The 25,074-nt window shown below is 45.7% G+C and overlaps 1 protein-coding gene across 5 annotated transcripts in view; it reads left to right on the plus strand.

The window, feature by feature from the left end:
* Positions 1-25,074, plus strand: part of znf532 (zinc finger protein 532) — a 235,567-nt gene that overhangs the window by 54,389 nt on the left and 156,104 nt on the right. Inside the window, exons 1-3 of one of the 5 annotated variants that reach the window (XM_078220032.1) lie at positions 16,665-16,799; positions 16,886-16,969; positions 18,540-18,639. The gene's annotated coding sequence lies outside the window, so the exon portion shown is untranslated. Of the gene's footprint in view, positions 1-4,378; positions 4,500-16,638; positions 16,800-16,885; positions 16,970-18,539; positions 18,654-25,074 lie in introns of those variants that run through there. The other 4 variants (XM_078220014.1, XM_078220043.1, XM_078220022.1 and 1 more) reach the window with 4 other exon arrangements.

Genomic DNA, 25,074 nt, shown 5'->3' on the forward strand with positions numbered 1-25,074 from the left:
TATTTGAAATGTATCAGCTCCATTGCCAAGTTTGATTTTAAGTCTGGATGCTGTAGACTTCTTCTTACTGATATTCTTGCTCACCTTTAGCACTTACTTTCACTCTGCCACTTGGAGCTCCCGCCCCCCTGCCTCCCCATCATGGTCCTGCCCCCTCCCCCACCCCATCAGCATCCGGGTCTCATTAAAGATATTTAAATCACCCAATGTATATTGAAATCCGCTTCGTGCCGGCAGAATGGGACCGGTAACATCGTGAGAGGTGAAAACCCAAGCTTTCGCCTCCCGCCCGATCTTACCGACTCGCCACGCCGCTCAACCAGCAGGACGAGCTGGTAAGATTACCCCCTGAGGATCACAACTGACACAATTTAACCACAAATCCAACAACTATAAAAAGGTAAATTTGAAAACAATACAGAGAGTGATTTAAAACATACAGTTACTGCTTAGAAAGTCAGACCAGGATGAGTGAGTGCAGTCCAGCTGGATCCAGAATCGATCTGCTTCCATAGAGCCATATCCTGTTAAAATTCTTGATCCTGACAGCATTGTCTTGATGAGGGCTTTCAGCTTCATTTTATACTTTGGCTGAATTGTAACACTCACATGGTCAATCCCTCTGAGGCACTCAATTGGCAGTCTCCGATTGGTTTCTAAGAGTTTGTGGTAACGTATTCCAAGAATTCATAGAATCATAGAAACCCCATAGTGCAGAAGAGGCCATTTGGCCCATCGAGCCTGCACCGACAACAAACCCACCCAGGCTCTATCCCTGTAACCCCACGTATTTACCCTGCCAATCCCCCTGACACTAAGGCAATCAATCTAACCCACACATCTTTGCAGTGTGGGAGGAAACCAGAACACCCGAGGAAACGCACGCAGATACAGGAGAGAATGTGCAAACTCCACACAGACAGTGACCCGAGGCCGGATTTGAACCTGGGCCCCTGCTGTGAGGCAGCAGTGTTAATCACTGTGCCACCGTGCCGCCCTGAATTGTCAGCTCATTTCCACACAAAATTTAAGTAAACCTTAAAATCTACTTTTAGTAAGGAAATGCACAAGGGTGAGTACTTAACTTTTGTTTGTGCAATGTAAAAAAAAATCATTATTAGGATATGGGCGTCGCTTGCCATTTATTTTCCATCCAAATTGCTCTTGAGAAGGCGGTGGTGAGCTGCTTTCTTGAACTGCTGCTGTTCATGAGGTGCAGGTGCATCCACAGTGTTGTTAAGGAGGGAGTTTCAGGATTTTGACCCAGAAACAGTTGAAGGAATATATTTCCAAGTCAGGATGGTGAATGGCTTGGAGAGTAACCTGCAGGTGGTGGTGTCTCCAGGTATCTGCTGCCTTGTCCTTCTTGATCAGTAGTTTTCCAATATTTTTTCTGATGACCCACTTTAACCAAATGATACACCCACACAAACCAATAATTTGCAGGCTGTTCACCTTAGGTCCTGATGCCCTGTTCATAGCTAGTATTAGTGCTGCTCTGTCTTGTGGAGCAGCTACCATTCTCTCTGGCAAATTCAGATATGAAGTCCTGGCCAGTAGGTTTATCAGCTATTACTGTCCTTGGTCCTCTCTGTCTAATGGCAAAACGATCTATGGGTTACATGCAACTTGTCATTACATATTGTGATTGAGCGGCCCTTCTAAGGAGCGATTGTTCGTGGGTCATGTGACCCACTCGGAATCTATTGGAATGGAGCATGTGAACCCCAACCTATGGAGTGGTAGAGCATAGGTGCAGGGAGGGGAACCCGCATTGCAAGCCAGGGAGTCAGAGCAACATGAACTATATCAGTGTTGAGCTTATGTGTATTGTTTTGCTGCTGTTGTTTAATAAATCACCATGATTTAAAGCTTCCTCGTCATATTACTTTGCACTACAATATTGGCGACAAGAATGGGATTAGTCCACAGTCAGAAAATTTGTCATTTGGAGAGAGGGGTGAGGGGGAGGGGGTTGTGGCCCTTGAAAACCTGCGAGGGAGGAGTCATCTGTCACAACCATGGTTAATTAGTTATGCCATGATTCAGGAGAATTGATCCATTTGATCGGAGGTTGGAAATTGGGGCCAGTGCATCAAAAGTTTTCGATACTTATTAGCTGCCCATGAGATAACTTCAGAAGAAAAACAGAAAGTTATTTTACTTACAGTTTGCAACCCACAAGCATATCACCTTGTAAGAAGCCTAACATCTGTACAATTCTCTGAATGGGTGGCACCGATAGACTCAGTGTTAAAACCAGACTGTGCACTGAGGATTTGTGGCAATTACAAGTTGACCATGAACAGGACTGTCTAAATAGATAGATATCCTGTCCCTAGGATAGAAGACCTTTATATGAAACTGGGAGGAGGCCTCAAGTATACAAAACTGAACTTGCGTACCAGCAGCTTAAGCTGGAGAAAAACACGAGGAAATTTGTTACCATCAACACACACATGGGATAATTCCAGTAAATGAGGCTATCCTTCAATACTTCAGTATTTCATCTGCATGCGCTATCTTTCAGTGCACAATGGAGAGCCTTCTACAAGGAATCCCAAAGGTTGTCGTGTATCTGGACAATGTCATAGTAACGGGGGCATCACCTGAAGACCATAGGGCCAATTTGGAAGAATTCTTCAGGAGATTTAAAGAAGCACAGATACACCTGTGTGGTGAACCACTGTAACTACATGTGTATGCCTGGACACACCCATGCTGCACCTGGCCCAAGACTCCTCCCTTTCCACCTGAGACTCCTCCCTTTCCACCAGAGCGAGGTATAAAGGTGATGGTTCTTCCTCCTCGCCTCAGTCTAGGCCAGGTCAGCTACAAGGGTGTGCTCCTGTTCTTTGTGAATAAAAGCCTGTTAATTCACTCACTCACTGGAGTGCTCGTATCGTGATTGATAGTGCATCAACCTGAAAAGGGAAAAGTGCACTTTTCAGGCTGATGAGGTCACATAGTTAGGATTCAAAGTCAATGCAAAAGGCTTACACCCACTGGAAGACAAGGTAAAGGCAATCAAAGGGGTACCGGCACTAAGAAATATAGTCGAGTTGAAGTCCTTTTTAGAGATGGTCACCTATTACGGCCACTCTATGCCAAACTTATCTACAATTTTGCACCAACTTTTAAAGAAACATCACACTACCAGAAGGACATGGTGGCTTTGGAGAGAGTGCAGAAAAGGTTTACCAGGATGTTGCCTGGTATGGAGGGTATTAGCTATGAGGAGAGATTGAATAAACTGGGATTGTTCTCTCTGGAAAGACAAAGGCTGAGGGGTGACCTGATAGAAGTTTATAAAATTATGAGAGGTATAGATAGGATGAACAGTTGGAAGCTTTTTCCCTGGGCAGAAATGACAATTACAAGGGGGCACAAGTTCAAGGTAAGGGGGGAAAGGTTCAGTGGAGATGTGCAGAGGTAATTTTTTACATAGAGGGTGGTGGGGGCCTGGAATGCACTGCCAAGTGAGGAGGTTGAGGCAGTTACGTTAGCCACATTTAAGACTTATCTTGATAGGCATATGAACAAACGGGGAATAGAGGGATATAAGCGGTTGGTCTAGATAGGTAAACATGATTGGAACAGGCTTGGAGGGCCGAAGGGCCTGTTCCTGTGCTGTACTGTTCTTTGTTCTTTGCATCAATGCTGGCAGTGGGAAGATTCTCAGAGGCAGGCATTTGAGCAAGTGAAACAGACCCTACAATCATCCACTTTACTCATCTATTTCAACCCAGGCAAGCAAATAATAGTGATGTGTAATGCATCACCTTATTGCAGAGGGACTTTGCTTTCCCATATGATGGAAGATGGTGTGAAGCGGCCTGTCGCTTTTGTTTCCAGGATCTTGTCAAATGCCGAAAGGAAGTATTCACAAATTGTTAAGGAGAGTTTGGCAGTCATATATACCGTAAAGAAATTCCACCAATATGTTTATGGCTGCCACTTTACCATCATCTCGGACTACAAACCATTACTAGGGCTGTTCAGTGAGGATAAACCAGTTCCACCGATTGTATCAGCCAGAGTACAAAGATGGGCCTTACTACTGGCTGCTTATAGTTACACTTTTCATCACAGGTTGGGTACTCAGGACTTCTGCATAGTGCATCAACGTCTCCCATTCCAAAGGAACTGGCCTTTACATTGAATTTTCTTGACACTGCCCATTTTATCAGCCCATATCAAGATATGGACTGAGAGGGACCCAGTTTTATCAAGAGTTAAAAGGATGGTTTTAACTTGATGGCATTTTGATAAATTAAAACAAATGAGGCCCTACTTGCAACGAAGGGATGAAATTAGCTGTGAAGAAGAGGTGCTGTTGTGGGGGTGCTGAGTGATAATATTGCTTCTGGGGCAACAGCCCACTTCTCCAGGAGCTGCACAGTGCACAAAGCAAGATGAAGATGTTGGCCAGGAGCTACATTTGGTGGCCAGGATTGACAAAGGAATAACCTAAAAAAAAAGACTCGGAGTGAGAGCAGGTAAGCTTTAAAAAATTTTTTTTTTCTCTTTTGTTTCTTATTAAGGGAAGTTAGCAGGGATGTCAGTGCAGGCAGTGCAATGTTCCTCCTGTGGGATGTTTGAGGTGAGGGACACCATTAGTGTCCCAGCTGAGTACACTTGCAGGAAGTGCACCCAATTCCAGCTCCTTGAAGACCGTGTTAGGGATCTGGAGCTGGAACTGGATGAACTCAGGATCATTCGGGAGGCAGGGTCACTTACAGATAAAAGCTACAGGGAGGTAGTTACTCCTAGAAATGAAGAGACGTGGGTGACTGTTAGAAGGGGTAAGAAGCAGTCAGAGCAGCGATCCCCTGTGGCCGTTCCTCTGTATAACAAGTACACTGTTTTGGATACTGTTGCTGGGGGGGGAGGACTTAACAGGGGTAAGTCATGGGGTACAGGTCTCTGGCACAGAGTCTGTCCTTGTTGCTGAGAAAGGAAGGGGGGGAGAGGAGTAGAGCATTAGTTATTGGGGACTCCATAGTTAGGGAGACAGATAGGAGATTCTGTGGGAACGAGAGGGACTCGCGGTTGGTGAGTTGCCTCCCAGGTGCCAGAGTCCATGATGTCTCGGATCGTGTTTTCGGGATCCTTAAGGGGGAGGGGGACCAGCCCCAAGTCGTGGCCCACATAGGCACCCAAGACATAGGTAGGAAAAGGGATGGGGATGTAAGGCAGAAATTCAGGGAGTTAGGGTGGAATCTTAGAACTAGAACAACAGAGTTGTTATCTCTGGTTTGTTACCCATGTCACGTGCTAGCGAGGAGAGGAATAGGGAGAGAGAGCAGTTGAACACGTGGCTACAGGGATGGTGCAGGAGGGAGGGATTCAGATACCTGGATAATTGGGGCTCATTCTGGGGTAGGTGGGACCTCTACAAACGGGATGGTCTACACCTGAACCAGAGGGGTACCAATATCCTGGGGGGGGAAATTTGCTAATGCTCTTCGGGAGGGTTTAAGCTAATTCAGCAGGAGGATGGGAACCTGAATTGTAGCTCCAGTGTACAGGAGGTTGAGAGTAGTGAGGTCATGGATAAGGTTTCAAGGTCGCAGGAGTGTACCGGCAGGCAGGAAGGTGGTTTGAAGTGTGTCTACTTCAACGCCAGGAGCATCCGGAATAAGGTGGGTGAACTTGCAGCATGGGTTGGTACCTGGGACTTCGATGTTGTGGCCATTTCGGAGACATGGATAGAGCAGGGACAGGAATGGTTGTTGCAGATTCCGGGGTTTAGATGTTTCAGTAAGATCGGGGAAGATGGTAAAAGAGGGGGAGGTGTGGCATTGTTAGTCAAGGACAGTATTACGGTGGCAGAAAGGACGTTTGATGAGGACTCGTCTACTGACATAGTATGGGCTGAGGTTAGAAACAGGAAAGGAGAGGTCACCCTGTTGGGAGTTTTCTATAGGCCTCCGAAAAGTTCCAGAGATGTAGAGGAAAGTATTGCAAAGATGATTCTGGGTAGGAGCGAAAGTAACAGGGTAGTTGTTATGGGGGACTTTAACTTTACAAATATTGACTGGAAACGCTATAGTTCAAGTACTTTAGAGGGGTCAGTTTATGTCCAATGTGTGCAGGAGGTTTTTCCTGACAATGGTTGTAGATGGGCCAACAAGAGGCGAGGCCACATTGGATTTGGTACCGGGTAATGAACCAGACCAGGTGTTAGATTTGGAGGTAGGTGAGCATTTTGGTGATAGTGACCACAATTCGGTTATGTTTACTTTAGCGATGGAAAAGGATAGGTATATACCACAGGGCAAGAGGGCTGGGGGAAAGGAAATTATGATGCGATTAGGCGAGATTTAGGATGCATGGGATGGGGAAGGAAGCTGCAGGGGATGGGCACAATTGAAATGTGGAACTTGTTCAAGGAACAGCTACTGCGTGTCCTTGATAAGTATGTACCTGTCAGGCAGGGAGGAAGTGGTCGAGCGAGGGAACTGTGGTTTACTAAAGAAGTTGAATCGCTTGTGAAGAGGAAGAAGGAGACTTATGTAAAGATGAGACGTGAAGGCTCAGTTAGGACGCTTGAGAATTACAAGTTAGCCAGGAAGGACCTAAAGAGAGAGCTAAGAAGAGCCAGGAGGGGACATGAGAAGTCTTTGGCAGGTAGGATCAAGGGAAACCCTAAAGCTTTCTATAGGTATGCCAGGAATAAAAGAATGACTAGGGTAAGATTAGGGCCAGTCAAGGACAGTAAGTGCGTGCAGTCCGAAGAGATAGGAGAGGCGCTAAATGAATATTTTTCATCAGTATTCACGCAGGAAAAAGACAATGTTGTCGAGGAGAATACTGAGATACAGGCTATTGGAGGAGACGGGATTGAGGTTCATAAGGAGGAGGCGTTAGCAATTCTGGAAAGTGTGAAAATAGATAAGTCCCCTGGGCCGGATGGGATTTATCCTAGGATTCTTCGGGAGGCTAGGGAGGAGATTACAGAGCCTTGGCCTTTGATCTTTATGTCGTCATTGTCTACAGGAATAATGCCAGAAGACTGGAGGGCAGCAAATGTTGTCCCCTTGTTCAAGAAGGGGAGTAGAGACAACCCTGGTAATTATAGACCAGTGAGCCTTACTTCTGTTGTGGGCAAAGTTTTGGAAAGGATTATAAGAGATAGGATTTATAATCATCGAGAAAGGAATAATTTGATGAGGGATCGTCAACACGGTTTTGTGAAGGGTAGGTCATGCCTCACAAACCTTATTGAGTTCTTTGAGAAGGTGACCAAAGAGGTGGATGAGGGTAAAGCAGTTGATGTGGTGTATATGGATTTCAGTAAAGCGTTTGATAAGGTTCCCCATCGTAAGCTATTGCAGAAAATATGGACGCATGGGATTAAGGGTGATTTAGCGGTTTGGATCAGAAATTGGCTAGCTGTAAGAAGACGGAGGGTGGTGGTTGATGGGAAATGTTCATCCTGGAGTTCAGTTACTAGTGGTGTACCGCAAGGATCTGTTTTGGGGCCACTGCAGTTTGTCATTTTTATAAATGACCTGGATGAGGGCGTAGAAGGATGGGTTAGTAAATTTGCGGATGACACTAAAGTCGGTGGAGTTGTGGACAGTGCGGAAGGATGTTGCAGGTTACAAAGGGACATAGATAAGCTGCAGAGCTAGGCTGAGAGGTGGCAAATGGAGTTTAATGCGGAAAAGTGTGAAGTGATTCACTTTGGAAGGAGTAACAGGAATCTCGAGTACTGGGCTAATGGTAAGATACTTGGTAGTGTGGATGAGCAGAGAGATCTCGGTGTCCATGTGCATAGATCCCTGAAAGTTGGCACCCAGGTTGATAGGGTTGTTAAGAAGGCATACGGTGTGTTAGCTTTTATTGGTAGAGGGATTGAGTTTCGGAGCCATAGTATTGCATACAGTTCTGGTCGCCGCATTAAAGGATGTGGAAGCATTGGAAAGGGCGCAGAGGAAATTTACCAGGATGTTGCCTGGTATGGTGGGAAGGTCTTATAAAGAAAGGCTGAGGGACTTGAGGCTGTTTTCGCTAGAGAGAAGAAGGTTAAGAGGTGATGCACTATCAATTATGACACGAAGACTTCTGAGAGTGAGAGAAAACTAATAGGCTTTTATTCACTGAGAACAGGAGCACACCCTTGTAGCTGACCTTGTCTGAACTGAGGCAAGGAGAAGGGACCATCACCTTTATACCCCACTCTGGGTGGAAAGGGAGGGGTCCCAGGTGGAAAGGGAGGAGTCTCGGGCCAGGTGCAGCATGGGTGTGTCCAGGCACATACATGTAGTAACAGTGGTTCACCACAAGGGGTGACTTAATAGAGGCATACAAGATGATCAGAGGATTAGATAGGGTGGATAGTGAGAGCCTTTTTCCTCGGATGGTGATGGCTAGCACGAGGGGACATAGCTTTAAATTGAAGGGTGATAGTTATAGGACAGATGTCAGAGGTAGGTTATTTACTCAGAGAGTAGTAAGGGCGTGGAATGCCCTGCCTGCAACAGTAGTGGGCTCACCAACATTAAGAGCATTCAAATGGTCATTGGATAAACATATGGATGATATTGGAATAGTGTAAGTTAGATGGGCTTTGGATTGGTTTCACAGGTCGGTGCAACATCGAGGGCCGAAGGGCCTGTACTGAGCTGTAATGTTCTATGTTCTATGTTCTAGAGTGTCGTCAGCCATTGTGATCATTGCCAAACACAGCAAACCCTGTCCGCCTGCAGCTCAACTGTAGCGTGGGAGTGGACTGGCTGCCCTTGGGCGAGGCTCCATCCACAATCATTTTGCCAACCATTTTATGGGAATTATGTTTTTAATCGTAGTGGACGCCCGTTCAGAACAGTTGGAAGTCCAAGTCATGCGCTTGATGCCTTCATCAGCCACTCGTGACAAGCTGTGACAAATTTTCACAATACGTGGTACTTCTGTAGTGACAGTTTCTAATAATGACACCACCTTTACAGCTGAAGAGTTTCAACTCTTTGTTCAGCCTAATGGGATCCTGCAAATACGAATGGCTCCCCATCACCCCATTTCCAATGGGGTGGCAGAGGGAGCAGTCCAAATCTTTAAAACCTCAACACAGAAGCACTCTGACACACTATTGCTGCTCCAGAAAGCCAATGTTTTTTCTCTCAGACAATTCAATCCCTCATGCCACGACAGGAGTTACATCGGCTGAGTTGTTGAAGGGTCAGCATGTTAAAACCTGCCTTGAACTCATTTCCCCAATTTGATGGGGAGGTTGAAGGCTGAGGGAGAACAGGTCATTTGAAATGGATGACTTATTTTTGTCCAAAACTTTGGGTGGGGGAACAGCATGGGTACCCACGATTATTAATGCAAAGACCAGCCCAGTATCCTATGTCATCGACTTACAGGACAATGTGGAATCACGTAGACCATAGAAGAAGGTGGGAAGCTGCAGCCCCCACAGCTAGACGAGTGAACCCGGTAGTATTTTCAAAGGTGGCAGCAACAGAGTCGACGATAGCTGACACAAGTGTTTGCCAAAGGGGAACCTCAGGTGTCAGCTGAAGGAGTGGAAGATGGTGTCGGCTTTGTGCGTCTTCAGAGTCTGTGAATCTGCCTACCACTGTTGTAGACACAGCTACCTCAACCAGGGAGGAACCGGTCGCAGAGTTGTGGCACTCGCAAGAATCCGAAAGTCCCCAGATAGAACAGACAAACTTTAAGAACTTTGCCAATTTGGGCAGCACGGTGGCACAGTGGTTGGCACTGCTGCTTCACAGCACCAGGGACCCGGGTTTGATTCCCAGCTTGGGTTGCTGTCTCTGTGGAATTTGCACATTCTCCCTGTGTCTGTGTGGGTTTCCTCTGGGTGCTCCGGTTTCCTCCCACAGTCTGAGAGACATGCTGGTTAGGTGCATTGACCCCAAACAGGCGCTGGACTGTGGCAACTAGGGGAATTTCACAATAACTTTATTGCAGTGTAAATGTAAGTCTTACTTGTGACTAATAAGTAAACTTTAAACTTCAATTTGCCCCCTTTTCTGGAAATTCTGTCTTGGCTGTACTTCGTTGTATTTTGTGTTTTTTGTGGGAACTTAAGTGAGGGGAGGAATGTGATAGTGCAGCCCCTTTAAAGGACAATTGTTAGCAGGTCACTCAACCTGCCTGGGAGCTATCAGAAAAGAATGCGTGAACCCCGACCTGTGGAGTGATAGAGCACAAGTCTGGGGACGGGAAATCCTCATTGCAAACCAGAGCCAGAGGGATAAGAACTGGCTCAGTGTTGTGCTTATGTGTATTGCTTTGCTGCTGCTGTTTACTAAACCACCGCTGTGATTTAAAGCTTCCTCATTGTATTGCCTTGCATTACAATACAAATGTAGCATAGAAAGTAAATCAACTTACTGGAAAGGGAAAGAAAATTGCCATCTAGTGCATGTACAGAGTACGTTGCTCTGTCTGTTGCCTAATCTGGTCATACAGTGTACTGCAGAGAGAATGGGTGGGATTTTCCAGCCACGTTCACCCCGATACTGGAAAATCCTACCCAAGGTCAATGGACCTTTCAATGGTCCACCCTTCGCCTGCTATGATTCTCGTGGCAGGTGGAACAGGAAAATTCGCTCCAATATGTATTTGCTTTACACAGAAAATAAAGGTCAGGGAATCTTTGCAAAATCAATTTTTGCAACCCATTTTTTAACATCCTGCGACCCACCCAAGAGTCATGATCCTCACTTTGAAAACCATTGTTCTAGATGATAGTGGTCATGGATTTGGAAGGTGCTGTCTAAGGAGGCTTGGTGAATTTCTGCAATGCATCTTGCAGATTGTACACATTGCTGCCATTGTGCGTTGGTGGTGGAGGGATTGAATGTTTGTGGATGGGGTACAAATCAAGTGTGTCGCATTGACCTGGATGGTGTCAAGCTTTGTGAGAGTTGATGGAGCTGCAGCCATCCAGGCTAGTGGAGAGTATTCCATCACACTCCTGACTTGTGCCTTGTAGATTGTTGGCAGGCTTTGGGGAGTCAGGAGGTGAGTTACTCTCCACAGCATTTCTAGCTTCTGGTCTGAACCATGGTTTTTAAAAGGCTGTCCAACCCAGGTCAGCCGCGTGGATGATGATAGTGAGTGATTCAGCGATGGTAATGCCATTGAATGTCGAGAGTCAATGGTTGGAATCTCTCTTGTTGGAGATAGTCATTGCCTTGTATTTGTGTCATGTGAACTGGGATATGTCAGCAGCAAGGATGTGGTTGCATAGAAGTTGATACCGATGGTGGTCTTGACAGCCAATGAGGCCGAAATTTTACCAGCACGCCCGCCCCGATTCCGGGGGCGGGCCAGTCTCGGTGAATGGCATTCTCAGTTGGCTTCGAACATTGGGTGGACATGCCTGTAAAATTCCACCAGCACCGTATTGTCCTCTGTCAGCTCTGAGGTTGCCAGCCCTGTTGTAAAAGGTGACACAGTTCTGTGACCAGCTCCTTGGTGAATCTGAGGCATCTCAGGCATTGTTCCTGGCTGGGGTGGAGGTATAAAAACCCTTGGTGGGTGAGGGCTTCTGTGAAGAGCCCTCCTACTCTTCTTCACCTTGTGCAGAGCACTCCCCCTCTGCAGCGTTTATGCCATTTGTCTGTCATGTTGCAGACCTGTAGAACCATAGAAAGGTTACGGTGCAGAAAGAGGCCATTCAGCCCAATGTGTCTGCACTGGCCAAAAAAAAGAAGAAACTAGCCGTGTATTTTAATACCAGCTTCCAGCACCGGCTCCATAGCTTTGCAGGTTACAACAAGTCAGAGATGCAGATCCAGGTAACTTTTAAATTAGTTGAGTGTTTCAACCTCGACCACCAACTTAGGCCATGAATGCTAGACACCTGCCACCCTCTGGGTGAAAAAGCTTTTCCTCGTGTCTCCTCTAATCCTTCTACCAATCACCTTAAATATATGTCCCTGGTAACTGACTCCTCAGCTAGGAGTGACAAGTCTTTCCTGTCTACCTTGTCTGGGCCCCTCATGATTTTGTACACTTCAATTACGTCACCCCTTAGTTTCCTCTGTTCTCAGGAAAACAACCCTAACCTAGCCAATCTCTCTCCTCATAGCTGTACATCCAGAGGCACTGAAACTATGTCCTTCACACTTATTGCAGCCTTTATGTGGTTAGGACACAAAATCCTCTGTCTGCAATGTATGGGTCCACAAAATTAGCAGGAATAGAAGTTAATCAAAAGCACCTCATCTACAAGTGGTGATAAGTAGGGGATTCCTCATGCAGCTGAGCACATGTTTAGCTGTGAGTGATTAGCAGAGGCATTTAATGGACCTCATAGAGTCCTAGAGGTTTACAGCATGGAAACAGGCCCTTCGGCCCAACTTGTCCATGCCTCCCTTTTTTTTTAAAACCCCTAAGCTAATCCCAATTGCCTGCATTTGGGCCATATCCCTCTATACCCATTGTACCCATGTAACTATCTAAATGCTTTTTAAAAGATAAAATTGTATCCGCCTCTACTACTACCTCTGGCAGCTTGTTCCAGACACTCACCACCCTCTGTGTGAAAAAATTGCCCCTCTAGACACTTTTGTATCTCTCCCCTCTCATCTTAAACCTATGCCCTCTAGTTTTAGACTCCCCTACCTTTGGGGAAAGATATTGACTATCTACCTTGTCTATGCCCCTCATTATTTTATAGACCTCTATAAGGTCACCTCTCAGCCTCCTACGCTCCAGAGAAAAAAGTCCCAGTCTATTCAGCCTCTCCTTACAACTCAATCCATCAAGTCCTGGTAGCATCCTAGTAAATCTTTTCTGCACTCTTTCCAGTTTAATAATATCCTTTCTATAATAGGGTGACCAGAATTGCACACAGTATTCCAAGTGTGGCCTTACCAATGTCTTGTACAACTTCAACAAGACATCCCAACTCCTGTATTCAATGTTCTGACCGATTAAAATGCCAATGCCTTCTTCACCACTCTGTCCACCTGTGACTCCACTTTCAAGGACCTGCGAGGTTCTAGTTTCAATAACGTGCAAATCAGCCAGAACTGATGTTTGATTTCATGATCAGTTATATTGAGAGCTCCCAATGCACACTCTGGGGAGGTGGTGGCGCAGTGGTATCGTCGCTGGACTGATAATCTAGAGACTCTGGGTAAAGATCAGGGGACCCAAGTTTGAATCCCACCATGGCAGATGGTGAGATTTGAATTCAATAAAAATCTGGAATTAAAAGTCTAATCTGAATATGAAACCATCGTCGATTGTCGTAAACATCCAACTATTTCACTAATGCCCTTTACTTGATCTGGCCTACATGGGACTCCAGATCTAGAGCAATGTGGTTGGCTCCTAACTGCAGTCTGAAATGGCCTAGCAAGCCCCTTAGTTCAAGGACTTAGGGATGGCCTACAAATGTTCGCCAGAGATGCCCCCATTCCATCAAAAAATTAAAAACAAAGCCTGGCTGTTCTTGATTTTTGCCTTTTCTGGACCTCTCCTCTTCCTGTGAGCTCTATCACAGTAAGTCACCACCTGGGGCTGTATTTTCATGGCCTTGATGGGGACCAAATAGAGGCAGGGCAGCATGGTAGCACAGTGGTTAGCACTGCTGCTTCACAGCTCCAGGGTCCCGGGTTCGATTCCCGGCTCGGGTCACTGTCTGTGTGGAGTTTGCACATTCTCCTCGTGTCTGCGTGGGTTTCCTCCGGGGTGCTCCGGTTTCCTCCCACAGTCCAAAGATGTGCAGGTTAGGTTGATTGGCCAGGTTAAAAAATTGCCCCTTAGAGTCCTGAGATGCGTAGGTTAGAGGGATTAGTGGGTAAATATGTGGGGGTAGGGCCTGGGTGGGATTGTGGTCGGTGCAGACTCGATGGGCCGAATGGCCTCCTTCTGCACTGTAGGGTTTCTATGATTTCTATAAAAATGGCTGCTGAGTGGGGTTGCTGGGAGTCCTGCCTCTGTTCTTGCCCTGGGCCATTTTCATGAGGGTGGGGGAGTATGCAGTGTGAAGGTAACAGCATTGTGGGCTCATCGTTCAAATGGAAGCGACCGGACCTTAACAGCAGTTGGATTTTACATAAGCAGTATGAAGGCATGAATGATGCATTGGAAGTGGGAAGAGTTTTAAAGGTAGATAAAAAGGTTTTTGCCTCCTTTAAAAATGGGCAATAAATTCTGGCCTGGCCAATGACACCCAGATCCCATGAATAAAAAAAAAATCAAGCCTGCATTGCCCCCCGTTTCCCAGCATTAGGCACCATGTGGGCCTTACCGCAAATGACTAGAAGAATGGTAAGTGCACTTTCTGACTTTGGGCTTCCCATAGCACCAGTACCCAGAACTGTGACTTCTCGATATTTTTTCCTAATATCTCCTGTGGCCAAATGGGCCACCTAAGATGCTGGTTTGCAAGAGCATGCTGGGACAATTGGACAAGCACTGAAAGACACAGGCTGGCAGCCGCAAAATAACTTGGACAGAGGTAAACAGGCTGCAGCTGCAGGAGCTAGAATACACAGGATATGGGCCATCTCCAGGACAAAGGACACTTTCGGGTCAAACTGGGTTGTTTACCAGACATAGGGGCGCCTCAACCCCTTATTTGGGAGGGAGGTGTGTGATCTACGTGCCTCCAGCACCTACAGACATGGCCATCGGGGACACACCCAGAGATTGGTGTGGCAGCACTTGATTGGACCTTATCGATCAGTGTGATCAAGTCCTGATCGATTGATTGGCAATGGCCAAAAAGGGCGCGAAAACCAACGGGGTATAAAGGGTGCTGCGCAACAGAAGAATCTCTCTCTCTCTCTCTGACCCCACGAATGAGTGACAACAACAGTGACTACCACCAGCAACAACCAGCACGTGGAGAGCCACCACACCCAAGAAGGAAGGAAGACCAGAGCCAGAGTGTCAGACCAGACCAAAGGACCAGACTACACAGAGGACTACGGAGACCAACATGCGGATAAAGGCCAATATCTGCCTGGGTACTTGCCAGTCAGGCAAAAGTTAAGTCAAGGTCTAGTACTGGGCTTGAACTTTAGCATTCTGTAAGATAACTTATTGTTGATCGGGTGGGTGATTATTAATTGTGTGTCAATAAATATTATTGTACTAACAAGAAGTCTACTCGCAATTCTTTGTCCACCGTATAAGGGTTAAAACAGACTGTGCGGCAGGCACAACACTCCTTATTTGGCTCAGTGTTAAATTTTGCTTCATAACACTCCTGTTGATCAAGTGCGTTGGAATGTTTCATTTACCTCCACCGACGTCTTCCCCTCCCTGGCCTTTACCCCTTCTCTACCTTCATGTCAGACATGACTACAGTTCGGCCATCCCCTTCCCTTCCCGACTGTGCTGCAGCTTCATTTACTGTACATGTTCCTTTAGGCTTCGACTCCACTATGGAACCTTTGACCTTCTTCCCTGCCTCCTGAGCGTCTTACAGTGCCTCACTTTCCATCTCTTTTTCCCCAAAGCTCATCCAACCATTTACTTTACTTTGTATCAGTGCTCCCCAACCTTTTATATATCATGGCACGTCTCCAAACTATTAAAAAAAATTGAGACACACCTCCTATTTTCTCTGGCTTCTTCCCTTACTGGGAACTTTCTTTTTATCTACTTCCTGTCCTCTCATTTGTTTTTTTTTGTCACCTCTCCCTATCTCTCTCACTTCTCCCAGGGTTTTTGTGACCTTTTTGAGTTTTTGCTTTTTGCATGAGTGCCTGGATCCCTTGTCTTCAGCTTCAAGTCCCATTGGTCATGCGCACAAGTCTGATCAACGTAAAAAATCTAAATCACTCATGTGTGGCTCTTTCCCAGCCGGCGCATGCGTGGGAGGCCCAAGATGCTTCGGGTCTTGGAGATGCCAATCACACAGCTGAAGACGAAGGTTAGTTTTAGGTGAATTACATGAATTTTGAATCATTTTGAATCTCTTTCTCAGGGCGCACCTGGGTGTCTTCACGGCACACCAGTTGGCCATGGCACACTGATTGGGAACCACTGCTTTAAATCATCCCTCTCAAAACGCACTCCACATCCAACCTCCCCCCCGCCCATCCTCCAGTTCAGCTCCAACTCTTCTCTGTCCCTCCCCACCCTATCTTCTCATTGCTGCCTCAGTACCCTATCCCCTCCCCTCTTACATCTGTAGACGACATTTAATCCCAACTCTGCATTCATCGCACCATGGGAGATAGACTAAGACTGAGATATGCCACTAAAAAGACAGATTAAGGCTAATTAAATGGGCAAACTCATGAGCACTTTTTCAAGGCAAGGTGAAATAAAACGGATCAGAATTTTCAACCAAAGTGAGTGAGTGTCAGTCCGCGTGAAGGCGAGGTGATTTGCGGCAGGGTTAAACCTTGACCACTGCACAAGTCCCAGGAGAGACTGCCAGTGTCAGTACAATGATAGCTTAAGAGGCTGCTTCTGTAATTCACAGCTAGCATAGTAGATTGTGCACACAGTGCAGCCACATTTGGGAGTTAGTGCTGTGTTTATTATTTTACTCTTAGACTACAATCAGGAGTATAATTGGCTCAAGTGCAAGTCACATGATGAGAATTAATTTCTCTCACTCTGGCAGCCTGTGAGGATACCTAAATTGGGTCCTGTAATGCTATCAGCCATGATGACATGCACACTCTCTGCGGTGACTGCCCACAAGCCTTTGCAGTTCATTTCTGCAGCTCGTTTTAGTCTTTTAAAAAAAAGATGTGTACCTTAACTGTTTGAGTACTGAATTTCCTTTTCAGAATGCACTGATCATTTTGGATCAGAACATGGACAGAACTGATTACTCGGTGAGTTTCTGACATAAAGCTGAACAGGTTCTTAAATTTCTGCTGGGTACAAAACTGTGATTTTGTAAAGTTGTCCCTCTTGATAGGTATCGCACCTCACTGGCTCGTTTGCTGTGTGTGACTGACTGACTGCCCTTTAAAATACCTTGCTGTTGTGGACAGTGAAGAGGGTGAGTCTCCTTTTTTCTCTGCTACTGACCACAGGGCCAGCAGGCAGACTCTGAGCTCCCTGCTAATGCACTACTCTGAATTCCTGAGAATGACCCAGGATGACGCTGCTCCTGTTGTTTGCCAGGTTGTGAGGGGGGGGGGGGGGAGGTGGGAGCATCTGGTCTCAATTGTCACCACTCACCTCCCTCCCTTCCTCCTGCTAGGTGAGTTTTACAACATGCACCGAGGTGCCACAGGTGCTAAAAATGTATCCACCCTTCACTGAGGTGCAAAACAAAATGTGCCCAGCACTCCCTGTAAGAAAACAAATGGATCTTTCAGGCCAACTCAAATCATTCATTTTCAGGAGAAAACATTTTGTCTATTTGACATGGAATGAGCATTTGTCAAAAAATAACATTTTGTTTAAAGATTCACACTTTCTGGCAGTGGAAACATGTAGGAGGGAATATTAGGCTCAGAGTTTGCATCGGCCATGCCAGCTCTTCCCTGGCTGCAAGTATTCATCAGCTTACAGGCCGTGACATTTAAAGGTGACATATAAAAGATCATGGTCAGCCCATGTTACTTTTGTATGGTTTTCATATGGTAAAGGCTGACGTTACTCAAGTCATAATACTGCATTTCTGAACCTTTGTCAGGTCAACTCTTTGCAAACAGGATGTACAGGAATTATTGTTTATCTACTTAACCAGCTTCACATATTTTCCAAACTAGTCATCATTGTATACTGTGGGGGTTGCAGATGAGGGGAAGGGAATCAGGGCATTTGCAATCTCTTGTTTGTTATCTTGAACTTAAAAGAATGAGATCTTTCTCCTTTCTTCAATCAGATTTCTGCAGAATTAGAGGCTACACTCTGGGCTGGATTTGTGGTGTGGGGGGGAGTTGTGGGAGGCGGGGAGGCAGAAATTGAAGGTCGTGACTCTTTCTGCTGTTCTGAACCCAATCCCTGAAGGGAAACAAAAATGAGTCTGAGTTTCAATGGTGAAACCCCTTAATTAATGTGGAGACGGGTTTGGTACCCGATTAATGCCTGCGAGGGCAGGAATGGAAGTGGGACAACCCAAGCGCAGTCCCAATTTAAATTGATCAGTGGCTGCAGTTTGAGTACTGACACTATACTGAGAGGCCCGGGAACACTTGATTTACACAGTAACTCAGCAAAGCCACAGACCTTCTCTGTGCCCGCTGGGTGCTCAGTTCTGATTGGCATTATTGTCCCCTGCTCTTATTACTCCCCCTGCCACCCCACCCCCCAACCTGCTGCTAGGAGGGTGATGCTCCCCAGCACTGCCTGTGTGCTTACTGCCGCTCTTCTCATCACCTGTGCTTCACCAAGGGCTCTTGTTTATCAATGGCTGAATCCCTCTCTCAGCCATTTATCCTTTTATGGGGCCCGGCTAATTCTTGGGGGTGACCAGGACTGGCTTCCCATTGTGTGGCCACCTCCCTTCACCTGCTCTTCCGAAGACAACAAATGGTGACTGTGTCCCTCCCCCATCGCATGAAAATCTTAACCTCCCCCGTTAATGAGTTCTTAATTTTTTATTCTTTCATGGGACCTAGGCATCCGTGGCAAGGCCTAATTGCTATAACTGAATGGCTTGCTAGCACGGCTGAGAGGGCAGTTAAGAGTCAACACATTGCTGTGTGTCCAGAGTCACAAGTAAGTCCAACCAGGTAAGGATGGCAGATTTCCTTCCCTAAAGGACATTAGTGAACCAGACGGGTTTTTCATGATAATTGAAGGTAGTTTCATGGCCATTCTTATTGCGGCCAATGATTGGATGGATTGACTTTGTCCACAAAGATTTTCCCAACCTGATGCCACTGCCCATTTCTCCCAGGGTGCACACACAAATGTGCAGTGCAGTATCTCCTGTCTAACTCCAGAGAGTCCTGGTAAATAAGGAACAATCCTTTAGTGAATGAGTGTGGGTGAGTGGATAGTCGGGAAGGTTGATACATGGCTAGGTGGTTATGTGGGTCAGTGGGTGTGTGGGTAGTGATGTAGTTAAGTGAGGGAATAGTCAGGGTGGGAGGAATCGGGTGGTTGAGGGAGTAGACACCTAGTTGTGGGTGGGGGTACTGGGGTGGTGGTATAGTAGGGTCAGGTTGGGGAGTGTACAGGAAGTTGGGGTTAGTTGAGTCAGGTTGGGTTGATATTAGGTGGTCAGGGGTGTAGTTGGATAGGTGGTGTTGGGTAATTGGGTGTGGGGATTTGCCAGGTCGGATAATCAGGTTGAGTAGGGAGTAGTCTGGTGATCGGGGTGGTATTCAGTTTTTAAGGGCTGGTTAGGGAGAGATCAGAAACTAATTTGGCATGGATGGGGGGATGGTAGGTGTGGGGGTGTGGTACAGTCAGTTGTGAAGTTATCCAGCTGTTAGACCAGGTTTAAATATGTCTACCTTTCCTGTGTAAATACCAAGGTAAGTAATGCTTATCTAGCCCTAAGCTCAGAGTCAGCGCCATTCACGGAGGGTTTGGGGCAGTAGGGAATTGTCCATCAGAAGTTTAAACTTCACAGGCCTTTTCCAAGTATGTCCACGCAGCAGGACCTTTCCAGGTCTCTGACAATCCAGAGTTGGCCCAGCAGGACAGTCAGTCGTATCCAACCGCAACAAAGAAAACAACTAACAACATACCATCCCCTCTCAGTTGATGTGGAACACCACTCGGAGGAAGCAATGAGGGTGGCAAGGGCACAGATTGTACTCTGGGTGACTTCAATCTTCAGCTGTTTCATCAATGACCTTCCTTCCATTATAAGGTCAAAATTGGGTTTGTTCACTGATGACTCTATTATCATTCCCGATTTCTCACAATCCATACCCAAATGCAGCAACACCTGGACAATATTCAGGCTTGGGCTGACAAGTGTCAAGTAACATTCTCAACACACGAGTACCAGGCAATTACCATCTCCTACAAGAAAGAATCTAACTATTGCCCCTTAACATTCAATGAGATTGCCATTGCTGAACCCCCCATGGGATTTACCATTGACCAGAAACTGAACTGGACTAGCTTACAAATAATGTGGCTACAAGAGCAATACAGATGCTCGGAATCCTGCAGTGATTAAATCACCTCCTGACTCCCCAAAGCCTGTCCACTATCTACAAGGTACAAGTCAGGAGTGATGGAATACTCTCCAATTGCCTGGGTGAATGCAGCTCCAACAACACTGAAGAAGCTCGACACTATCCAGGACAAAGCAACCCGCTATTCCTTCCACAAAATTCAATCCTCCACCTCTGGCGAATAGTGTCAGCAGTGTATACCCTCTACAAGATACACTGCAGGAACTCACCAAGGTTCCTTCGGCAGCACCTTCCAAACACACGACCACTACCGTCTAGAAGGACAACGGCAGCAAATATCTGGGAACACCACTAGCTGGATGTTCCTCTCCATGTCACTCACCATCTTGTCTTGGAAATATATTGTCATTCCTTTACTGTCATTGGGTCAAAATCCTGGAACTCCTTCCCTAACAGCACTGCAGGTGTACCTACACCTCAGAGACTGTAGCAGTTCACAAAGGCAGCTCACCACCACCTTCTCAAGGGGAATGAGGGATTGACAATCAACGCTGGCTTGGCCAGTGACCGCCCTCACCTCATAAATCAATTTAAAAATTCTCTGAAGAATCCAGCAACTCAAGTTTATGAATTAGCTCTTTCCTCTAATCCTTTCAGAATGCTCCTTTCAGCATGTTCTTTCACATATGAAGGAGCAGCGCTCCGAAAGCTAGTGGCGTTTGCTACCAAATAAACCTGTTGGACTTTAACCTGGTGTTGTTAGACTCCTTACCTTCTTTCATATAACCATCATTATTTCCATTGAGGTAATGAATTCTCAGTAGATTCTGTGGGGTTTAACCCTGTTCGAAAATCCAGTGGATTGCACATCTTGCTCACTGATTGCTTATCTGTTGCTTGATAAAGCAGAATGTGGATTTCCTCCACATTCTCCTTATGCACGTCAATAGCTGGATCTTAGATCAAGAGATTTGTTTCCACTGATTTGCCCTGTTTCTGATGAACCAAAGGCCAAACATTAAGAACATAAGAAATAGGAGCAGGAGTAGGCCATCTAGCCCCTCGAGCCTGCCCCGCCATTCAATAAGATCATGGCTGATCTGAAGTGGATCAGTTCCACTTACCCACCTGATCCCTATAACCCCTAATTCCCTTACCGATCAGGAATCCATCTATCCGTGATTTAAACATATTCAACGAGGTAGCCTCCACCACTTCAGTGGGCAGAGAATTCCAGAGATTCACCACCCTCTGAGAGAAGAAGTTCCTCCTCAACTCTGTCCTAAACTGACCCCCCTTTATTTTGAGGCTGTGCCCTCTAGTTCTAATTTCCTTTCTAAGTGGAAAGAATCTCTCCATCTCTACCCTATCCAGCCCCTTCATTATCTTATAGGTCTCTATAAGATCTCCCCTCAGCCTTCTAAATTCCAACGAATACAAACCCAATCTGCTCATTCTCTCCTCATAATCAACACCCCTCATCTCTGGTATCAACCTGGTGAAGCTTCTCTGCACTCCCTCCAAGGCCAATATATCCTTCCGCAAATAAGGGGACCAATACTGCACACAGTATTCCAGCTGCGGCCTCACCAATGCCCTGTACAGAGGCAGCAAGACATCTCTGCTTTTATATTCTATCCCCCTTGCGATATAGGCCAACATCCCATTTGCCTTCTTGATCACCTGTTGCACCTGCAGACTGGGGTTTTGCGTCTCATGCACAAGGACCCCCTGCTATTGTGCAGATGGAACAGAAAGCTTCAGGAAATCTAGTTGATGGCGTTTGGATCAAAACTGAGAGAGATCTGCTCATTTTTCTTGCTCTGGTTAACTTAGCACTTCAAAGAATTGGCAAACTGCCATCATTTAGGAAGAAATTGGTGACTTCAGTATAACCCTATACAGATTTTTTAAAAATAGAAAATACTGGAACTGCTCGGCCACTCTGGCGTGTGAAATGAAAAACAGTTAAACTTTCACATCCGTCATCAGAACTGGAAAAAGTTAAGAGATAAAAAGTTTAAAGTTTATTTATTAGTCACAAGTAAGGCTTACATTAACACTGCAATAAAGTTACTGTGAAATTCCCCAAGTCGCCACACTCCGGAACCTGTTCGGGCCAATGCACCGAACCAGCACGTCTTTCAGACTGGGAGGAAACCGGAGCACTCGGAGGAAACTCGCACAGACACGGGGAGAACAGCTCCTTCATCGGGTCACTCACTGGATGAAGGAGCAGCGCTCTGAAAGCTCGTGCTACCAAATAAACCTGTTGGACTTTAACCTGGTGTCGTGAAACTTCTTACTGTGCCTACAACAATCCAACGTCGACATCTCCACATCATATATAACTAAAGAAAAGTGAAAAAGTTCTGCTTTACAGGCAAGGGGCAATCTCCTTTCTACTTTTATGTTGTATGTTAAACAAAATAAAGCAGGGATTCATCAAGATTTTCTTTCATTTTAATGTCCAGTTTTAAATGTACATTAAGTCCCGCCTGGAACTTGTGAATAAAGACTTTACTATTACATGGACAGAAACTAATCTACATGTAGTAAATCAATTGCATTTGCACAGCACCGTTTCAATTGAATACATTTAACCTCCACTGATCGTGTAACGTTAAACTACTTGTCCAATATTTAACCTTTAACTTCTACCTGTGAAACAACAGGGATGGGATTCAGCCCCAGAAAGTGATTTAGAGAGAAAGAGAGATATAGGAAGGAAAGTCCAGAGCCAAGGGCTCTGGCAGCTGCAGCCTCAGCCACTAAAGATGGAAGGATTAACATCAGATGTATGCAAGAGGACAGCTTCAGGTGAGCGCAGGTTTCTCAGAGTTTTGTGTGGCTGGAAGAGATACAGTGATGGGGAAGGGTGAGGTCATGGGGGGATTTGTAAAGAAGCATGGGAATTTTAAAATCCAGTTGTTGCTTAATGCAGGCCAATGAGCATGACGTGATGGCTGGATGGGACTTGGTACAAGTTGGTCACAGGCAACATAGTCTTAAATAAGTTCAGGTTTATTGATTAAAGGTGCCAAGAGTATGTTGAAATAGTCAAATCTAGAGGTAACAAAGGCAGGAATTGAATTTCAGTGGCAGATGGATTGAGGCAGGGACACAGTCGGGCGATGTAATGGAGGGAAAAACAGGTGGTCTTATTGATAGCTTGAACATGCAGCTGCAATCTCATCTCACAGTCAACTACAACACCAAGGTTGCAAAACATCTGATTCAGCCTTGGACAGTGGCCAGAGAGATGGATGAAAGTCATCTCCGCTTGAAATGTCTCTCCACAGATGCTGCCTGATCTTCTGGGCATTTCCAGCATTGTTTGTTTTTATTTCAGTGTCTAACCCCACCCAATCCCATCAGACCCTGGGTTTTCCATCACTCGTCACAGGGCCAAACCCTTCGGTGCTGCCCTAAATGGATAAGTTAAGGTTGCATAGGACTTTGAGAAGCAGAAAATGCTTGTGACTTTAAGCACCCCCTCCCTCCATAGGCCCATTTCAAAAGGATGTGGGTGGTAAAATGGGAGTTTTAAGGTTTTATATAGATAAATATATTTCAAGTTTTTTTTTCATGAGCAAGCTAGATGGAGCACTAAAGCCTGTTCTGTTATGAACCACCACCTTTAGTAAAAATGAAGATGATCCTTACTCATCTGTTTGTTACCTTTAGCCAACTTTTCTAATATTCTCTACATTAGTTTCCATCCTTCACCTACCTGAACTCTTACTGAACCAACTGCAGCTTTTCTCCTTGTCTGCATTCTACACTTTCCATTCACATTGGCATACTTTGCTTCCCAGTCTTTTAATATATTAAATCAAAGTCCTCACTTTCAGTTCCCTCCACAGCCTCAAACTATCCTCATGGCTACAAGTTGTCCCAGCATTTTGTCCACTCCTGCATCTTTTTGTCTTCCAGTTTCTGTTCTTTATACTGTTGACCCCTTCCCCACCCCCACAGGTCTAAAGCCTTTTGGTGCCTCAGTTCCATTTTCCAATCTCCCTCCCTAAATCTCTTTGCCTCTGTTCCTACTTTACAACCGCAATTACGCTTCAAAAGTGCGTCAGTGTCTGCGAGGCACTCTTGAATTCCTGGGGATATGAGAAGTGCTCTATAAACCTAAATCTTTCTCTTACTGCAGCATTGAAAACCTTCTCAAGGCTCATCTTTTTGACTCAGCTTGCAGTCACACCTGTGAATCTTGCCCTCCATGTCTTATTGTCTGTTTCCCCACCCCCTGTATAGCATCTTGCATCGTTTGCTTTATTAAAGGTGCTATATGAAGTTGTTATTGTGTTAAATCAGGACATAGTGAAGAAGTTGTTGTTTGGGTATAAGGACGTAAAGAGTATAAGGTTGAACTGTTGATACAGTTCTCTGCAATTTCTTTTGAATCATATAATCCCTAGAGTATAGAAGGAGGCCATTCAGCCCATTGAGACAACAAGCCCACCCAGACCCTATCCCCGTTACTCCACATGTTTATGCTGCTAATCTCCTTGACACTAAGGGGCAATTTAGCATGGTCAATCAACCTAGTCTGCACAACTTTGGACTGTGGGAGGAAGCTGGAGCATCCAGAGGAAACCCACGCAGACACAGGGAGAATGTGCAAACTCCACACAGACAGCCACCCAAGGCCAGAATTGAACCCGGGTCACTGAGGCAACAGTGCTAACAACTGTGCCACCTTGCCGAATGATGGCGACATCTTGGTACTTTAACTACACGGTCCAAAAGACAGAATTAATCCAGGTGACTGACGAATAAGATTCGATGTGGTAGTTATCATTCTTAATCCCTGGTTTAGTTTGGCTCATGTAGTAAAAGGATTTAGTGTCCCTCACGAAAGATAGAATAACTATTTGAGTAAATTGAAGGTTATCAGAGTGATATTCTGTTTAACTTGTATTGACAGACAGACAGTTGTGAGCCATACAACAAGGTAGGTTCTCCAATCAGCCACATTTCCTGGTGAATTCCCAACCAGTAATTAAACTCCAAGGGGAGTACTAGTTTTCCCTTGCTGGAATTATCA

This window comes from Mustelus asterias, chromosome 1 (genome assembly GCF_964213995.1).
Source record: "Mustelus asterias chromosome 1, sMusAst1.hap1.1, whole genome shotgun sequence".
In the NCBI taxonomy this organism is placed as follows: domain Eukaryota; kingdom Metazoa; phylum Chordata; class Chondrichthyes; order Carcharhiniformes; family Triakidae; genus Mustelus; species Mustelus asterias.